Source organism: Triturus cristatus, chromosome 1_1, assembly GCF_964204655.1.
Source record: "Triturus cristatus chromosome 1_1, aTriCri1.1, whole genome shotgun sequence".
NCBI lineage: Eukaryota > Metazoa > Chordata > Amphibia > Caudata > Salamandridae > Triturus > Triturus cristatus.
Window position 1 is genome coordinate 937,034,571 of NC_140579.1, and position 16,462 is coordinate 937,051,032.

The following is a 16,462-nucleotide window of genomic DNA, read 5'->3' on the forward strand; positions in this document are numbered from 1 at the left end:
TTCATTTTACACAATAGGTCCCTACCTAACAAGTTCACTGGACTCGTGTCACAGACAATAAATTTGTGCATGTCTGAAAATTTCCCTATCTGTACTCTTACTGGTTCAGTAAGACGTGTTCTGATCTGTGTATTGGCTACACCAACTACTTGGATTGCTTCATCCGAGAGAGGAAGATTTTTAACATCTGTTGACCTGACAGTTGATCTTGTCGCACCTGTGTCTACTAAAAAAGTAACACCTTCTTCATTTATTTTCCCATCCACAAATGGTCCTGCCTGGTCTATTTCTAGAGTTGCACCAAGTATGCACTCTTCTTCCTCTCCTCGGCACCGTCAATAATCACCCTCAGACTCACTCCCTTCACTTTTTAACAAGTACTGCTGTACTTTGTTAGTACGTTTTGGTTTGTTTACCTGCTCATCATTGAAGAATCCTGAGTCCTGATTGTACTTTTGTACCCCTCTATTCTGCGGTAAGGGCGGTTTTGGCTCTTGACTTTGCTGCTGTCTCACCACTTTCTGCTGTTGTTGCTGCTGGTTATTCCCATCATTCTGCACCTGTTGATTTAAGGATTTACCCTCAATATTCACTAATGGTGGATTAGGACATTCAGATCTCCAATGTCCCAGTTGGCCACAGTTGTGACATGGGAACTTCTTTTTCGCCTCTTCAAGACTTCCCCTTCCTTTTCCTGCAAATCTCGGTCTATTTCCTCCATTACTTCCTGGATTATTTGCCTGTTCCACTAACTGTGCTTCCTGTCTTTCTGCAACTTTCACTTGTGCCCACATTGCTTTTTCTTTCAGCTTTCTCTGTTTTGCTTCAATTTCATCACTGAAATATTTCGCATGTCTCAGAATCTCATCTACCTTTTTACTCTGCCAATCCACTGTATGTTCACGAATTCTCTCACCAATTTCAGGTCTAAGACCATATACAAACCTGTATACAAAATGACTCAAATCCTTGTCACCCAGGTGTTCATCTCCACTGAATTGTTTAAATGCCAGTATCAGCCTTTCGTAAAAAGCATGAACTGATTCTTTTGCTTCCTGTTGTGTTCGATCTATCTTAACCCAGTCTGTCTCTTTTGGAGGAACTTTACTCTTCAGGTATACCATCACCTGATCATACTTCCTCATCACTTCTGGATCTGGTGCCCCTGTTCTTGAATCTCTTGGATATTCCTCAGTAGGCCAACTCACAACTATTTTACACTCAGTCCACAAGTCTGCTGGAACAATTATATCAAACAGACTATTCAGATCAACCCACAGCACTTTTGACAATTTCACAAACCTATCTACCTGCCTATACCACTCGACGGGCTTTTCTCTCAATCGAGGGAAATCATTCGTAAATGATAAAATATCCTGTCTGGTCCATGGAACATGTACATACCCTCCTCCAGGTATTTCTCTCATGGGATAATTCTCCGCTGGTTTCTCTTTTTCTCTCACTGGAAATGCTGAAACAGTTGTTCTATCCTCAGATTCCTCTCTTTTCTTATACCACCTATCCTTCCACTTTTCTACATTACCCCATCTACGCAGTAATGCCACCATTTCTTTAATCTGTCCTGTTCTACCAGAAGTATTCAAATTTTCAATGTCTTTCTCAGTGAAATCCATCCTGTACGTTTTCTGCAAAGCCTTTACTCTATCAATGTCAACTCCTTGCTCATTTGCTATCGCTCTTAGTCTATCATGAGTATTTCTTGCTCTCCATGTTATGCTCTTGCACATAAACATTAATTCACCATCATGATGACTCTTCAGGATCTCTGTTGGAACTGTTCCTGTCACAAGCTCTTCTAATTCTATACGTAACTTAACCACATCAATAACTTGTGAATCTTTATCCTTTTTCTGAAGAACTTTCATCCAATCGTTTAAATCGTCCACTGTTATTTCTGCAGTTTTTCTTACTGGAACCACTTTTTTCTGCGGTTCTAAAATCGGCATCCCTGAACAACTAGGTTCACTGACATCCAATAATTCACTACATGTGTCATGTCTGGTTTGCCTCAGGTCACTTCTCCCTGTCCTTTTTTCTGAATCTCCTGAAGGACCAACTGAATTTGTCGATTCATTTGCAATATATGGAATTACCAGTCCATTCTCACCTGCTCTCTGTTTGTCAAACACAGGCATTACTGGACCTATGGTTACAGGTACCGTAACAGCTTCCAGATTCTTCGTTAACTCTCTAATCTTCTCAGCTAGTTCTGTTGTCGTTTTTGCCAATTTCCTAGCATTTTCCTCACTACCTCCATTCTCTCTCTCCCTGAAAGAACTACTACCCCTTGATTCAGGTGTCATTTTTTCTTTCTCAACTGTATCTCTTATCGGAGAAACAACTGGTGTACTCTCATCTGGCTCTGTTCTATATGGAGGTGGTCTCTTGTAAATCATGTCATTTAATACTTCATCCTCATATTCTCCATACCTTCTCATGTCTGACTCAGAAGCTCTTTCTGTCGAAGGAGCAGAAGCTTCAACTGTTCTCATTGGATATAATCCTTCTGACATACAAGCATCTCGCCATCTTTTCATTCGATCTTGATGTGTTTCCCGATCATGTCTCCTCCCAAACATGTACCTATAATACCCTCCAGATCTTTGCTTTTCTCGGTCATGAACTTCTTCTTCCCATTCCACTAAAGCCTCGAACTGTGTAGGTCTCGGCTTCGGGTCTAAGCATAACATCTTTTCCCGTAAGTTTCTCAACACGGCCAGATTAAATGAACCATGTTCCGGAAATGCTAGAACACCATCTTCTTTAGTATACTTAACCCAATTCTGCAACCATATACAGGTATGCAGTCCATATTTCACAGCCATGAAGGATGCAGGCGTTTTCGCTGGAGGTAACAACTCACCCTCTCTTGTTTTAACCTCTTTATCCTTGCTAAACCACTTTTTAACTTTTCCAAAAATGGTCTTTTTCTTTTTCTCTTCTTGGTAATACATTTTAGCAAGCGCTTTTCAAATTCTCTACTTTCTCCATATTATAAATATACAATACGAGTTTCTCAACCAATAGCAGCGCGACTCACACTAACGCACCAATCCTGGAGCGTCTACGTCACTAAACAGCTTTTCCAATCCCTGCGCGACTCCCACTAACGCACCAATCCCAGCGCGAACCCTATTCTGATTCACTATCCAATCAGTGCGCGGACCTTCTGACGTCAACAGTCGCTGCAGTCTCTGTCTCCTGTCTCTGTCACTCGTCTACCCCTCCTTTACAAAACTCTCAGTAGACTTCGTGTATCAATATTTCTACAAAATCTATTAGTTACAACATAAAAACATCTCCATTGTCTGCTTCGCTAACCACAGAATAGTAAAAGAGAGTCTATTTTCAAGAATCAACAACTTTCATACATCGCATAACCGTTTTCCCTAGGACTTATCCAAAGAGTCTTACAGTCAATAAATGTATATGCATTCACGCACATTCATACAAGGAAAATATAGTACATGCACACAGAATCCTGCTTCTCGAGAACAGCACAACCTGTCTCTGTACAGAATTATAACTCAACAACTAAGCAGCTTACCTCTGCCCAGTTCCTCAAACAAGCTCAGAGAATACCTATTACTCCTCCCGCGATAAGCTTTAACGGAAATCCTTACGGACCCCTGGGACTTAAGACCAGAGTTTCACAGATAACCTTCACTATGATTCACACTCCTTGTATACCAGAAATGTCTAATAGTAACATACGACAATGTCACTGATTCCGAACCCAGACAATGTGAACGCGCAACTTCAATTGTCACACGTAATTCCTTACAATCCCGTCTTTCCCGAGAGCAGCATATACACCTTACTCTGCCCTACTACGGAACTGCTTCCACAGCTTCCAAATTCCAGAAGCACTACATATAACTCAACATGACGACTCCAACATATAGTATTAGTACATATACCAATAACATCAAAAATAAATCAATAATCAATAAGCTAGTTTACAAGCAATCTTATCTTATCTTATCAGATCAAGACAACCATCTACAACCATCCTCTGCTACCAGAGAAATTGATACAGATCAGGGTATCAAAAATATGCCCACTACCACAGATAGAGTCATCTCACAGTTACACGCACATACATTCTTCATACGCTAGGGCCCATTTCACTAACATACACTCAAATACTCTACCAGCATAAGACCTGTGGGAAGAAAAACCCTGCATCTATATCTAGGACGATAGGATCTGATTATAGTGGTTATCCTTAATCATACTCTATACAAGCTATACAACAACAATAATCAAAATGTACTCAATAATTGACAAGAAAGAATATTCAACACCATGTTTAAAAGTTATATTGCTTTATCTAAATTAGTCAAAGTAAATCAATCAGAATAAATAATTTCTCATAGTTACCTATTCTAACTAAGTGTCAGAACGGGTCAGGACCAGTCTCTTGGTAAAGTCTCTCAGGACAGTCCTCAGCATCAGGCCTCAGCAACGCAAGTTCACGCGGCAAAGGCGACGAAAGAGTGGGGAGAGCCCTCCCTAAGCTAATAGTTTTTATAATGTAAAATACAATGGAAACTCACATAAAATTTGGCAAGAAAAACTGTATCACTGAACAGAACAAGAAGGAAGAGATGTAACTTTGCAACATCTCGAAATCTCCGCTCAGGAAAAGTCACAATACGTAAACTACGGAACAGGAACCAAGAAACAGAAACTATTAAAGTATCCATCTCGTTCATTTCCCTCGGCAACCCGGCTTCAGCACATTGTTCATTTCAGAAGCTCCTTTGTGCACCAAGGACAAATCTTTTCTTTTGGAGATCCTCCAAACTGCTGATGTCCTCATGGAAAGTTTTATAGAAGGACTACGATCAGTTGTCTTCAACCGATTTCCAGCAGGGGTCTCTCTTGCCACATCACAGAAATATTCACTCGAGGCCAGGCTTTCAAGTCAGCCGACAAGAATTAGGCCTCCATAGGCCACAATGGACCATCTCAATTTAAAAGAAATAAAAACAACGTTAATACAACATAATGATTAAACAGTGTTAACCCCACTAATACCCTTATGTGTATGCATTTATCTAGCTTTGCGACATATAAAGCATTAATTCTGACAGCGTTTTTGTGCTCAAAATAAATAGCACACAGCAACGTTTAAACATGAAAACTTGCATGTTATTGTAAATACATGAACAGCACAAATAAGCTAACCCTCATGTAACTTTCTCTTATGTTAGAACAAACGAGTTGATTATTGAAACATACCTTCACAAGACAAATAATTAATTGTTAATTATTAATGAAATTAATAAAACGCATAGACATGCCAGAGCTTCAAAAGCCCAGAATTTTCTAAAAGAAAACTCTGCTCCAGCACAACTATTTGTAGATGAAGATGGCCTGGAAGCTTGACTTTCTTTGTTTAGTGTTCCCAGGCTGTATTCATCGAACTCAAGCATTTGAAGTGCATAAAGATGTATGGTGATTCTTGGCACCCTGGTGGTGGGGTCAAAGATATTGCTAAGTGTTTAAAAAGAACAAAATGTTCTGTAAATATTTTAATACACCTTTAGAAATCTCCATATAAAACAATGCACAGACCGTGAATGAAAAATAAATGCAAATAAAATAATCATTGGGAACACTTTCTTTTATATTGTGAAACCTCAATTGGCCAATGTGATGTCTGCAGATCCGTAATTGTATGACCACGCAATTACAACCTAGTTGGTGCAGTGCGTAATAGTGGCTTGTGCATTTATAACACTATGAAGTCCTAGCCTGTAACATAAAGCACTGTGAATATGCAAGTCACTAAAAATTGTACTGCACAGAGTATCAGTATGGCCACTGAAATTATGCAGCACGGTAGAACTAAATTATACAGCACGGCTGAATAAATTATTAGTCAAAATAAGGCAAAATATGGGGCTTAATGTGGCTCTTTTTGGAATGGTATTACTTCATTATTTTGTCAGTTTTACACATGCTAACACTGTCTGGGCAAAGGTTTCTCCTCATTAATACCAGTTTATCACCCGAATACAGCAATAAGCAACAGAAAGGTGACGAGTTACTTTCCATGGGCCTTTCACTGTGCCGCAACATGTATTGTTGCATGTTTAGTAACTTTGAAACAGTTTGTGCTAGAAACACATTTGTTTGTTAAAATTTGCAGATTAAACAGCAGATGGTGGATTACGTGGCAAATCCATAATTATATGGACGATTCTGCAGGTGTAAAATTGCCAGTGGTCCTGAGTCTAAGGTAGGCAGCTCAAAATGATTTAGAATTTTAGATAAAACAAGTTCTTTCAAAAAATAGCTTTTCGTAATAGGTGATACTCTGTACCTAGTACAAACATTTGTCTAAACCCATTAAGAGGATGCTTTCCAAAACTTAACACCCCTAGATATTACCCCTCAAAAAGAATGCATCTTTATCACCATGAAGCTTCTAGCGACTCCATAAATAAAAGCCCATACTCAGTTTCAGCAGCCTTCACATTTGGTGATAAACCAATTGCACACATTTACCTTTCTTTCAGATAGCCAGTACCCTGGTGAGAAAGCCTGGTTCGTCTTTAGTTCTCTGTCCATGGATAGCATCATAGAGATGGCCCAGAGGAGAGGGTGTTATGTGCGGGCCTAATTTTTCCATTTTAAATGGCCATCACTGGCGTCAGTGCTGCAGGTGCAGTGACACAGGGGCAATGCTATGACGGACCAAAGCACCCAAATTATGGCTGTGTTACTAGCAAAAAGATGGATGGAACCCCAAGTTTGCAGTGCAGGGTAGAGGTCCAAAGCAAAAGGGGCGAGATTTGCATTTTTCCCCTTTTTAGGTCTCGGCTAGGCAGCGCATGCGCTGTCTCGTCGAGAGATGCTGTATACAGTATAGCAGGGGAAGCTCCACCCACTTTCCACCTATCTTCTTGATTGGCCGAATTCCTAAATGCTGCGATCTGATTGGTTTTTGGCAACTTAATCCCGCCTCCTGACGGCCATGTCGTCATTTTTCTCCTTCCATAGCTATCGGCCCCTTTACTTTTAAAACTCTTTTGTTCCCCTGCCTCCCCTGTTCCCTCCCACAGTCCGTAAGTTCTCTGCTCACCACCTCCCCCCCACCCACTCCTGTTTGTGCATTCTTGAACGTCAGCATTTTTGTTAGGTCATGGCTATCGTAGGCTGCGCATACATGCGCAGTCTCGCTGGCGAGATTTTATGTTTTTGGGTAGCTTTCACTAGCGGGGTTTAAGCCCCGCCCCTCTTTTCCATTGGCTGGCGTCACCGTTTATGCTAAACAGTGGCCAGCCATTGGAAAAGAGCTTCCAGTGATGTACACTTTTCTCTTTTAGAGCTGTCCCAGTTGGACTGGCTCGTCTGACTTCCTGCTGGCGTAAAAGGTTTCTTATCTTCTTTATGGGGCCAAACACATGGCCCAATAAAGACAAGAAACCTTTTAGCAGGCAAGGCTGTCCAAGTGGGACGGCAGAAAAAGGCGACGAAAACGTCATGGCGTGCGCTTGTTATTTTCTTACTGTCACGCGCTATGTCACTGTAATCCGTGATTTATCTGCAGGGAGTCCTTCTATGCCACACACAAGCACCATCATGGCATTTTGTGACACAGCAGTCGTTCCTAAACATCTCTAGATCCTTGCGTGGAGACAGTACAAGCAATTTCCGGGCGTGTAAGATCCGCAAAGCCGTGTTTTTTATCTCGCAGTTTTATATAGCACAAATTCAACCTGGAGGTATCAGGGCGCTTTACAGGAGCACCAGCTGTTCCAGACGGGCACATCCATGTTTTGTTAGGCGCGAGGAGATGAAGTGATTTGCCCAGAATCACAAGCGGTTGAGCCGCAGAGACTCGAACCTGGTTACCCAGCTTCAAGGTCATATGCTCTAACCGTTAGGCCACATCTTAATGAGTCCAGCCTGCATGGATAGGGCCCCTGTACTTACACTCCAGAGTGTGTCACTCCTGGGCGTGTCAGTCTTAAGTTTGTCAGTCCTGTGTGTCTCTCCTGAGGTTATCACTCCTGTATGTATCACTACTGGGTGTGTCATTACTGAGGGTCTCACTCCTGAGTGTGTCACTGGGGCGTGGGGGAGAGCAAACAACCCCGTACTGGTCATCGTGTTCTATTTGTATGCCGATGCTTGTTTAAACCCGAGATGCGCTTGGTGGGCGCTATACCCCGACCTTGTCACGTGAGAGCTTGTGTCTCACTCTTCGCCAACCAGCAGTATGTGCATGAATCTTCTGGGAGAGAGAGGCACTTATGGATGGGAGAAAGTGCATACCCCACGAGAGTACCTCTGAGGCACGTGACAGTGAGTGCACGTGTGAGGGCATGTAAGATCCGCAGAGCCGTGTTTTTTGTCTTGCAGTTTTATATAGCTCGAACTCAACCCGGAGGTATCATGGCGCTTTACACGAGCACCAGTTGTTGCAGACGGGCACATCCATGTTTTGTTAGGCACGGGAAGATGAAGTGATTTGCCCAGAATCACAAGAGGTTGAGCCGCAGAGACTCGAATTGGTTACCCAGCTTCGAGGTCATATGCTGTAACCGTTAGGCCACATCTTAATGAGTCTAGCCTGCAGGGACAGGGGCCCCTGTACTTATACTCCAGAGTGTGTCACTCCTGGGCGTGTCACTCTTAAGTTTGTCAGTCCTGTGTGTCTCTCCTGAGGTTATCACTCCTGGATGTATCACTACTGGGTGTCATTACTGAGGCTGTCACTCCTGAGTATGTCACTGGGGCGTGGGGGAGAGCAAACAACCCCGTACTGGTCACCATGTTCTATTTGTATGCCGATGCTTGTTTAAACCCGAGAGGTACACTTCACACGTACTGTAATGTACAAACTACGCACAATCCGTTATGCTCAGTCTTCTGAATGAAAGGCAGCTACCGTTGAATAAATAAACACTGATCGTGTCTCCCAGCTGTTTCACATGCAGACCCCACAGAGGGCAGTGCTTCGACGCACACCCCCGAGCATTGTAATACTAACTTGCAGCCTCCGACTCTGTACATCTCCAGAGCCACACACCTATTCCTATGTATGCCTCTCCTCTGTCCCCGGCCACACGCTTTCTCAGCGTACTGAAACTCCCCTGGATGTCTAGCTCCTCTTTACTCCTCTTGGCGCTATGTCGTATGCTACAGGAGCAGGCACAGTGCTGTGATGTGAACAAGGGAGGGCGCCTCATTTCCTCACAGCTGTGATCGGTAGCAATCTGAGTATGTCAGGCATGTGAGGAGGGGCACCGACTACCAAAAAATACAATAATTCTGTTTTAAATGCAAGTCTGCAGCTGTTCCACAACTACAATGTGTCTACAACATCGGTAGTCATAGGCGCACTGTTGACACATTCTGTAGTGTGCACACCACGCACACACTTGACACGTACTGTAATGTACAAACTATGCACAATCCGTCACGATCAGTCTTTTGAATGAAAGGCAGCTACCGTTGAATAAATAAACACTGATCGTGTCTCCGAAGTCCGCGCTCGGCATTACTCACAGTGAAGACTCTAGAATCTTCCTTTCAGAAACTGTTGCTAAGCTCGAAACTGCATTAAAGGTTTGCAAGATTTGGTTCCCTCTAACCCACGGCTCTTACCTTTATTAGGTACGCCTTCTGTGTTGTGTACCGTTCCCATTGTACCCTTCACACTTTGTAGCACACAGTGTAGACAAGGGTATTCATAGACAAGTGTAGACACGTTCTAAACAAAAGGGGTCATATGTGGTTCAGCGAAGTGGCAAACCCTTTGCAAGGGTTAAATGGTCAGCTTTCAGTTGACGATTGCTGCATTCAGGTGTTAAACTGGTACTAATGAGGTGCGGCTTTGCTCATACACTATTAGTAGTTGATAAACTGTCAAAAAACTGAAATATTACTGCTACATATTGTGCCACATTATGTTACATATTCGACTTTCCTTGCTGCATAATTATGTCAACCCTATTCTTCACTGCCGCTTAATTCTAGTGGCCGTGCTATAGTGCTTTATAGTGTTTAATTAGCTGATGTAAGAAATACCTCATGGGCAGATATTTCTATTGTTCTGGTGTCAATCTGGCACTGACCAGATGTGGCAACAACACCTTGTCACAGCCTGGAGTGCTGGTCCATTGGCAGAACCCCCAATCTGAAGCGAGAATAAACAGTATACATGGGTGGCGGGTCATTATATCCAAATAAGTTTTTCTGCCCCTATAGATTTTGTTTCCAAGTATCGCTATCATGTACTGCTAGTAACTGCGGCCTCTGTGGTGGTTCTTTCTGGCTTATCTATACGTCATAGAAATTTTCACCATTCAGAAATAAATAAATCTAAAGAGAAAGTTGAAAGAAATGAAGGGCGACAGCAGCTCAAGTATTTAGGATTAACAAGTCGGGACTCACGGTGTTACAGTTTGCATGAAGCGCACAACAGGAAGCAGCTACGGATAGGTCACATTATAGTACTTGGTGTCATGTGACACAGAGCGCCACCCTCTGACGCAAATGTCACCTGATAAGTAATGTAAACCCTTCTCCCCACCATAATAACAAAAAGATGCAACCAGGTCTGGACTGGCCCAAAAGCAGCAGCAAATGCTGCTCAGTGTGCACATTCACCCTGCCAATAACCAGGATTACTGCCTTCACTATTGAAAAACATAGCCAATAGGTCTCGCCTTTGGGCCCTTACAAATATTTAGTTATGCAGCACAATATCCTTGGTTCTGCAACATCAACCGGTGCATGGCTAAACACTTATAAGGTCACGAAGGCGAGACCTATTGGCTATGCCAATGCTTGTTTACAATGCAATAGGGCTCCCGTAAATACGAGTCCTATTGCATTTGTAAATGCTTGTTTCCTGCTGGGATTTGCTGCGTGAGTTCACTATATTTTTCCTGACCTGTCCTATCCTGTCCAAAACACATGCGCATACAACGTCTTTACACGTCATACATGGGCCAATTTACGGTGGAAGGCAGAGACTGCACAAGCAGCAAAACGAAAGAGGACAAAGTGAAGCCGGGGCTGCCACTCCCTCCTCCTCACACTCAGATCACCCGCCTGACTACTCTTCTTTGGTATGCCTCCATAGCTTTACATTTCTCGAAATGCAACGTTTCAGGAAAGCTGTTTGTTGAACCACAACGAGAAAACTGTTAGTTGTATGCATCTTCAGGCAATAATGTTTAATTAGCACTTAGGCTTTGGAGCACAACTCTGGAGCTCTGCGTACTTAGCCACTGATGCGGTCCAGCTCAGGGAGCTTTCTGTGGGTGCCACCTCAGTTCGTCTCCTGTGTGCCTCGCCCTGACGGCCATAACTCGCCCTCCGTCCAGGACTCGGTTCCCCTCTGAGGCCTTTTTATCGGAAGCTGCGCGTGATTCCGCACTGTGCCAGCCACTCAACGTCCTTGTACAAGTGGAAGTGTATGCCCCGGGTCGTCGTGGCTGGCCCCGCACTGTACCATCATGGCAATTGTGACACAGAGTAAGTGTCAAATCATTGTGCTAATCTCCTTGGCTTTTCTAATTAAATTTACTTTTGCAGCGCCTCACCCTGTAGTTTCAGCTAGCGCTCTAGTACATTCATTGCAGTCTGTAAAAGTTGAGTTCAGCCCCTTAAAGCCGAAGCGGAGGATCGATTTCCGCTACCCATCCCCCGCAGCGTCTGAGTGACAGACTCTCGCCGTGCATTTTAACTGAACTAATCGCGCGGCTGCAGTGCAGTGCTGCAAGTGTCACAGGCCGAGGTCTGTACTGGTGTTAAGGGCGTCTGTTTGATGGTGTTTGCTGCCGTAGCTTTAGGTCTGCAGTAGGAGTGACACTTCGGTTGCTTTGGGGATTACACCTCTGTATACACTGTATACACTGGAGCCCGGCCCGCCAGGCCTTTAGAGCTACATTTTTGGGTACAGTAAACAAATGTTTATGGACTAGGCAGAATAACACAAATCTGCATTCAGATGTACGCCTTTTTTTAAAGCCACGAGCAGCAACAACCGTGAATGAAGAGTAGTGACAGGTTTTGCCGTTCTCTGCCGCGGGTTGTAGTGGAGTCAAGTCAGACTCCAGGCGTTGGGCATGGTCGGCAAGATTGAAAGGACATCCCTCTGTAAGCAGGATATGTAGCACGGGCGAGGCGTAGGCTGGGCAGAGTTTGATCTCTTTCATTGCGATATTACTGTGATTGGGCCCAGAGTTATTCACAAATCTCAGTCCTAAGTACGTTGCCCCACAGAGAACTCTGGTTGGTATTAGAACCGGTGATTTTTAGGCTACAGCCCTGCGGTCCAAAGTTGCACAAACATCGCTTCCATAGGGTTATTACTCCACTGAGCGGTCTGTATGGATGGTATTAAAACCTGTGACTTGCAGGCCCTACGGCCTTGCATCCTAGAGTTGCACAAAAATTCCTGTCGTAAGTACTCCACTTGAACACTCTGGCAATATTAGAATGTGTAATTCTCAAGAGATGTACAAATCTATAGTCTATATATAACCTCCGGTGAATTATCTGTCCAGCCTTGAATATTTTCATCAAACTTACGTGTGGTATCCCACTCACATTTTAACCTGCAACATTGATTTATACTATTTTTCCACTTGCTATGTTTATTCGTTTCCCTTTCCTCTCTTTTATACGTAGATACCTTATGGCTATAATCTCTAATTTCGTGTCTTTTTATTGTACGTAATTTTTATCTCCTTTTGCTCTTATCATTTTGCCATTATTTTCTGATCTGTTCCCTTTGGTTTTCCTTCACCATCATCTTTTTCCATCTCTCAACCTTGGTTTATTTATCTTTAAATGTCCTTTAATTCACACTGTTTTGCCCTTTCTCTTTTTATTTGCTGCCTTTTTAAAACTCGGGCGATTCCTACACTAATTTCATATACTTTATTATATTTTTCTGTCATTCATTGCTGCACTCATTCTTTCATTTCCCGTTGTCTCTTTCCATTGTATTTCTTCCTGTCTCTACTTTCTGCTCCTTTGGAACCTGACGTGCCAGTGATTTGTCACTGCTGTTAGTGGTGTACTGAGCAGCAGTTCTTGAATTGTAGAGAACACAAACATGGACAGGAGTGCCACAAAAGAAGGTTGGAATGTCACAGCATACACATTGCTGGGTCAGTGCAAGTGACCCATAGTGACATCTCTATCCACACTCTTGAGATTTCAGGTTTCCTCTTCATACTCAGTAGAGACACCCAAGAGACCATAGTTGGGGTCAGAATTCTGCAACTGTGGGGCACCTTTTCACAAGCTTTTTTAGTTCAATAAACCAGCAATTTGGCATTAATTTATCACCACGAGTCCGTCCTCGAGGTGATGTCATGAACCCAATTAAAGAAAGGTCGTGTGTGCGAGCGTGAACAGGATCTACACAGATGCGATGTTGTTCTAACACACGTGGGGGCACTTAATTACAGAATATGCAGAAACAGTGTGCTTTGTGGTGGGGACCGTGTTTTTTCGGCCATAGCTAGCAGATTTTTTTGCAAGTGTCGCCATTCCGTGGGCAGTCCTTCGTTTCAAACGTTCATGAACCAGAACAAGCATTGGCATAGCCAATAGGTCTCACTTTTGGGACCTTATAAGTATTTAGTTATGCAGCACAATATCCTTGGTGCAACAACAACTGTTGCATGGCAAAACACTTATAAGGTCCCAAAGGCGAGACCTATTGGCTATGCCAATGCTTGTTGCTGTTTTTGTGGTACTGCAATATATAGGGATGTTATTTGTCACAGTTTACAGTTTGGATTAGATAATTGATTACACTATTGTTCATAGGATCACGATGTCTCCAGTGACAACTTCTTGCTGCCCAGGTTGTACCGAGTGGTTCCTTTTCCGGTGGTTCTGCTGTCCTGATCGAGCCGAAGGTCCTGCTGCAGTTGTCTCCTCCCTTTGTGTGTGTGGTTGTGGTTGTGTGTCTGCTTGTGTGTGTGTGGTTGTGTGTGTGTGGTTGTGTGTGTGTGTGGTTGTGTGTGGTTGTGTGTGTCTGCTTGTGTGTGTGGTTGTGTGTGGGGTTGTGTGTGGGGTTGTGTGTGGGGTTGTGTGTGGGGTTGTGTGTGGGGTTGTGTGTGTGAGAGTTGGGTGTGTGTATGGTGTGTGTATGGTGTGTGTATGGTGTGTGTATGGTGTGTGTATGGTGTGTGTATGGTGTGTGTGTGTGTGTGGTTGTGTGTGTGGTTGTGTGTGTGGTTGTGTGTGTGGTTGTGTGTGTGGTTGTGTGTGTGTGTGGTTGTGTGTGTGTGGTTGTGTGTGTGTGTGGTTGTGTGTGTGTGTGGTTGTGTGTGTGTGTGGTTGTGTGTGTGGTTGTGTGTGGTTGTGTGTGTGTGTGTGTGGTTGTGTGTGTGTGTGGTTGTGTGTGTGTGTGTGGTTGTGTGTGTGTGTGTGGTTGTGTGTGTGTGTGTGGTTGAGTGTGTGTTTGGTTGTGTATGTGTGTGTGTGTGGTTGTGTGAGTGGTTGTGTGTGGGTGTTAAAGAATACACATCGGATGTTATTACTTTAAAGTTGTTACTCCTCTAGATTTACGGCACAGAATTATTTGGATTTGTGATACTGGAATGATTAATGACCAGCCAGGTTGGAATTATAACAGGCAGTTAGGTGTTGAATTCTTTATATAAAATATTAGAGCCCTGAAGAAGTCGAGGGTTAATTTCCTAACGACAAAACAGGTGTTGGCTGGACTTTGTGTTGTTTTCTTGAATATAGACAAAGAAAAGACGTTAAGAGACATTATTTGCCTCCCTCTACTTACCAACAATGAAAAAGAATCTCAAAAAGAGTAGGGGGTCTACGGGATACAAGTTTAAAGACTCAAACAGAAAAAATCCCAATCCAAAATCTAAATAGAAAACTAACTGTGAGTCTATAGGGCTAGGTGGACTTCATACAGCTACACCATCAAAAATGTGTTCCTACCAAAATATCTCTCTGGATATGTGCATGCATTTAAGATCTATGAATGCATCGAAGGTTCCCATCACCCACATGAAGTGGCTTGCCTCATCATTTGGGAAACCAGGGACTTATCTGGAAACCGGATGCCGCCAAGTTGTCATGAGGCAGGGTTCAGAGTACGTCCCGGATGCTCGTGTGGCAATGTTGTTCCAATGAGAAGACCACTCTAGGGATTTGTGTGGGGTGATGTGTGCAGTGCAATTAAGTGAGTGTGGTGTAATAAAATTGGGAACAAGGCACAAAAATTGTTTAATGAGGTGCTGCCTTGGTACCAAATTAAAACAGTGCTTTTGACAGTTTTAACAAATAACTGTGGTGGAGGTGGTCGACATGTTTCAGCCTTGGGTGGATGTACCCTAGCTTTCGTCAGGACCATATAAGCTACTGCATCTTAAATGTGAAAAAGGTAAATCATACGACCTGCACCTGGAAGAGGTGTGGAAGAAATTACCTGTAAGGTGGAAACAAACATAATGAAAATATTGTTTCAAAGGTGAAGCCTTATGGATGATAGGTCACACAACGCATCAAATTAATGTTCAATTATGCCAGATACGTATTAGTAGGAGAAACCCTTTCAAAAAGATAAAGGTACAACAAGTTTTAACACTTACCCGAATAAATCTGGGTATTCGCCTCGCCTCACCTGGCAACTGCTCAGGAAACAGGAGGCACCGCTCTAAAACAATGAATAAGAGGCATGGTCCATAATGTAATGTGACACACTACCTTAAAAAACTGGAGACGCTTATCCTTAAAAACCCAGGGCAGAAAAACATAGGCATAGTCCTGTAACCGGGGTAAAGCCCTGTCTGAGCAGAATATTACTGATGGTAATCTTATAATGAGTAGAGAAATATCGTAGCGTTGTTAACTCGTGTGCAGACACACAGGAATGATATTGTCTGCACTCATCTCTAATCATATATGCAGTTTCGTCTATCGAGAACAGGCATGTATATGAAATAACAGAGGGAACAAATAATGTCCGATATCTGGATTGGAAGGGGAGCTAGCTTAAAGCCCCTATGGTATGGCTACAGCGGCATAACAGATAGAAAAATCATGTGTGCGAGCCATATGTAGCGTGCAGATCAGCCCCTGCAGACAGCCCCTGTAGTATTGCTTCAGCGGCATAACAAGTTGAAAAAATCATCTATACGAGTCATGCGTTACGTGCAGAGCATAATGTGTGTGCACCGGTCTTACCTCTCCGTCGGTACCTCGGGCAACTGCTGAGCCAGAGGGGAGGTAAGCGGTCTTGATGCCATCAGTCTTTTATACAATCCAAAACAAAGATGCCGGAATAGCGTCCACAGAGGACGCCCACAGATGACGCGGTAGCACGTGATCTGGGCATCATGGGGGTTGTAGTTTGAGTGCCGAGCGATATGTTAACCTAGTCAGTAGTAGTTCATCCCAGGAATATAGCAATGTTTTGGGACGC